This window comes from Phyllobates terribilis, unplaced genomic scaffold, assembly GCF_046119375.1.
Source record: "Phyllobates terribilis strain yellow unplaced genomic scaffold, ASM4611937v1 Scaffold_13__5_contigs__length_258822181, whole genome shotgun sequence".
NCBI lineage: Eukaryota > Metazoa > Chordata > Amphibia > Anura > Dendrobatidae > Phyllobates > Phyllobates terribilis.
In genome coordinates, this window is record NW_027362773.1 from 121392123 (window position 1) to 121397204 (window position 5082).

The window sequence follows — 5082 nt, forward strand, 5'->3', positions numbered from 1 at the left end:
TATACCCTTTAATTACACTGAATTTTTTTTTTAACTATTGTTAAAACTACACATTTTTCAAAAGAAATTGTAGAACAGCATGTTGAGGATGTTGCTATAGTTCCATTTCTTCTGCGGGGAGATGCTTTGTCCTCAACCACCTATTCTAAATAAGGCGTTCAACGTTATCCTGGTATACTGGTCCACAGCAAAACCTATAGCACTGCATTCTCAACCCATATTCTCATAGATAGCAGCAGAAAATACACAAAATTACCGTAGCTGTATTTTGTTGGATCATGCTTTTGTATTTAATATAATACCTACAAAAAACTAGGGGTCCCACAGAGGTGAAGTGCAAAATAGATTGGCTTTATCATTAAAAAAAGAAAAAAAAGCACACATAAAATTTATATATATTAGTCACCATACCAGCTATACATGTGGCAGTCTATGGTTACGTAACAATAGTCAATTTTTTTTATATTAAAATATCTTTAATTAATATCGATACTTGAATGCTAAAGTGCATGTGCAAATAGTTTAGTTATGTAAACTAGATCTATATAGTATAACAATAGTAAATATACATAGTAGCAAAACAATGCTGGAATGTATAAACACCAGGGACGCTGCACGTAACAGCCCAACATGTGTTTCGCCATTGCTTCTGCTGGGGCTTTAACAACAGAGACTGGTGATCCTGGAAGAATCGATGGTGAAATATGTGTCAGGCTGTTACATGTGACATCCTTTGTCTGTATACTTTATTGCACTGATTTGATACTATTTAGCTGCTTTTATACCTGATAGCTATGTAGATATACAGTATACACATAGATATTTGCACTAGCACTTTAGTATTCAGGTACCAATATGAATTACAGGTATTTAAACATAAAAATTATAACTGATGACTATTGTTATGTGACCATAGACTGCTGCATGTTTAGTTGGCATAATGACTAATATCCTTTTAAATGTATATCATTTTCGTGTATGTTTTGATGAATTTTTACTTTGTTGTTTTACACTTGGTAGATATAGTTTTTAGCTCCTATAGGTGTTGACACTGGAGGACATAACTGCACAGATATTACATTCCACACAAGTGATGCAAGTTATAGTTTTCATAGATTTGGGTTGCTAAAATTGTGCATTTCTATCCAGATTATACATATATTTATTGCTATGGGTTGCACGTCAGATTGCTTTTGCATTTTGAGCACCACTTCCTGAATATTGTGGAAATTATTGTAAAATGAGGCTAACTACTCTGCAATAGAGAAACAGTCTAAAACACTGTGCATTTAAAAATCTAGTTAAAGTGGTTCAGAGGCGTAACTCCTAGGCTACTCTGGACCATCCACAGCTAATATTCATTGTATACGGTATTTGCTATTAAATATAACAATATTTTTTTGGAGCTGTGTTGTCTATATATTTTTATCCAAAACTGGATAATATATCAAGTACAAAAAGAAAAAAAATCCTATGGCAGTAGCATTTTTCCAATAATGTTGGATGTGTGAAACCAGACTGTCATAACAGGCTCACTGACAGATTCTCAGTTAACTCATTCTGCAGCTAGCAATGGACAGTGGAACATAGAGGCTGTAGATGGCAAATGATTGAACATTTTTAATGAAAAGTAAAAATTATTTTTGGCCCCAATTACATGCACTAAAATAAAAAAATTAAGAGGTTTTTGAGGTTTCGTATTTGAAAAAAAAAAAACACCTTGAAGTTGGCAAAAAATGATAAAGTGCAAGACATCAATTATACAATGCAAAACAGGTTGGCTACCAGTTCTGGCAAGTCTTTCTACATGTTGTACAGTCCAAACAGTCCAAGAAAAATGGGCAATCTGTTCCTGTTGACCTAAAATAATCTCCTTTTTTTTCCCCCGTCAAAATCTCCACTGAATTCAATACATTTACTAAACGTTTTATATTATATATTTATTACATTAAAATATTTAGTAAATAACATCTATAGGAAATGACAGTCCCGCGGTGTTCTGAAAAGACCTGCGGTGACGTAATTTAGTCATCTGACAGGTCACGTGACCGCTGATGTCAGAGGTCGCGTGACCATCACACTACTAAATGACGTCACCGCAGGTCCTTTCAGAACACCGCGGGACACCGAGGACAGCGCACGCCACCGGAGAGAAGACCGGGAGCCACCGGAGAAGTATAATGGTTTTTTTTTTACGTTTTAATTCTTTTTTTTTTTTTTACTAATGGTATGCGGGTCGGATGAGAGTCTCCTCTTCTCCAGACCCGGGTACCATACGCGCATTGAAATGCATGATATCCACATGCATACATGTTTACATGCGGATGTTAATGCAAGTCAATGGCGGTGATTTTGCCGTGATTACACACAATAAATGTTTGTGCCGCGGATTTTTCTGCAATGATAATCCGCAGCGGAAATTTCCGCAGCATGTGCACAGCACATGCGGATTATCATTGGGAAACATGGCAGACAACTTAACAAGCATACTTAATGCGTTTTTGCGGCGGAAATGCCGCCGTGGAAACGCATTAAATTTGCATCGTGGGCACGCAGCCTTAATCTACATTTATTCTTAAGAAAAACAGATTGCTATCGTGGCATGGGATGGACAAAGGAGTAACGTGACCACCGCCAAGCAGCTTTACCTTTTCTCTGTAGTCAGCAGAGTGTGGATCCAGCTCGGAGCGGATCGCGTGATCCGTGTGTGACTGCCTGGTGGCCCTGGATCCATTGTGTAACATCATTGTTTCCAAAGAGTTTGTGTTTCGTAATTCATTCTTTATAACTAGTCTTTCTCGGATTAATCAGGTTTTTTTTTTTTGCTCAAGTAGTCTTGGAAAGGCTTAAAATTCTCTTTCTTCTGCTTTATCAGCCATATTTTTTTAAATCTGGTTCTTCTCTACATACATACAAGTCATTTTAGGTCACTTTGGGAAATTTCTAGCTAAGCTTTTCGATAGTCCAAAAGGTCTACCATGTCTAGAGTTATTGAGGTTTCAGACTATTCCATCTCTCATTGCAGATATGTCTCGTGAACAACTGGAAGGAGTGGTCCGCACAGTCGAGACCCTTTTAAGCGAGGCAGAGGCGCTGAGGGCCCGGTGCCAAAAACAGAGCGACGACGTGAGACAACTATGCGAAGAACTCAGGAATGAGAACCGAGATCTCGTAGAACGATTTTCCCAGGCAGAACGAGACCTGGCGGAGGTGAAACGCTCGGTCAATGAATTAATGGACACGAAGGTGGCATTTGAAGCTAGGGAAAGGCAGGTCCGAAAACTGAGCAAGCAACTGTGAAGAACAACTCTAACAGACGTGGATAATTCCACCACTTCTGAATGGGTTAGACATGGGTGAACATAGTTTAATGACAGCTTGTAAGGACCCATCGTCCCCATCAACTCACATCTACATTGCCAGAGCAGCTCCTCAGACATAATTTAACTTTTCAGAATTGGAAATGAGATTTTTCTGGTTGCTTAGGCCTCTCTTATGAGAAACTTAGCAAATTAGAGGAATGTAGTACAGGAAAAAGATAGATAACAATACGTAGTGTGCAAATCAGTCTTCCCAATAGTTATTGAGAGTGAGCAGACAGTTCTCATTCTTATTGATAGAAGAAACCTCTCATTTGCTACTATGTGCCCTTGTAAGATTCATGATCTACTATCATCATGACTGGTATAGGCAGAAGAGAACAATATATTATGATATATCTGGAATATTCCCCATGTGGGTTGTGGTATAGGGAATGTCCAGGTTTGGAGTGACTGCAGACTTCTGAATCCTGACAGTGTGTGGTGCGCTCGCAGTCAGAATTCTGGGAATTGCCCATGAGAGCGGGCATTCACATGAGCACAAGTATAAGATTTGTATCACATTCCGACTAGACGTGCTCACCCTCCCGCAGTGCCCTTTTATTGAGCGAGGACGAGCAAGTCTAGTCGGCATATCACATACTTGTGCTTACATGACTGTCCGCTCTAGCGGGCAATACCAGAGAATCCGGAAAGCGAGTGCACCGTTCGCCGTCAGGGTTCAGACGTCTGACCTCACATAGAATGACTGCAGACTTTAATTCCCCACCTGAACAAGCCCTTTTCAAACTTATGTAGCATTTTTGAATGATGTAAATGCCACTGCTTTCCAGAATCTGACATTGTTTTTCTTTTGTTCCTGCGCCCCTCCATTCCTGAAATATGGTCCCTTGTTTCTGTATAGAAACCTAATCTTTTTAGCTAACTGGGTATGTTCCTAGTGGAAAGACCCACAGAGAAGAGTTGATGGCCATGCCCATTTGACTAACAAGACTTAAATTTCCATATAAGGAAGGTAGGGTCATATCTCAGGAACGGAGGGACGCAGGAACAAAAGAAAAACATCACCGGATTCAGGAGAACAGCGGCGATTACACCAGGAAACAATAATTATGGCAAGTGACAGGTTCTGTTTAAAGACCGACACACTGAGAATGAGACTGTTTGAGATTTATTCAGGAGGACAGACTATTCTGTTAGCAGTGTAGGGATTAAACATGACTGCAATCCAACTATGGATATTTTTTTAACTAATTCTTTATCAATTTTTATTTTTTAAAGTACAAACTTTATTTCAAGGCAAAAAAACGCATCTAATAATAGATCTGAACACAAATAAATGGCAGCTATACAAGGCTTCATACGGGTCATAGTTTAGTCATCAGGAACAATAGGAACAAATAACATGACACAAAATGACCATAAAATATAACCCAAAATGCCAAAACTGGTGTGGAGAAAAGCAATTATCGCCCGTGACTTTACCGTCACTGTATAGTACTAACCGCCATGTAAGGGTTAAGCAGCACGCGCTGTCTTGTGAGGAGTACTGAGCCGATTAAGGATGATTAACTAGGAATTGGGGACAGTGACAAAGCGGAAAAATACTTAACCGCTTCTTAGCCGATATAAAAGTGGATATGTATCCATAAAATGTAGGATTTCTTGTTTCTATTTGTTGCATTTGACTTTTTAAAATTTAAAAAATATATAGGGTTTTCTATGCTGTAGACATTTGGCATTATTTATAAAGACAAGAGCC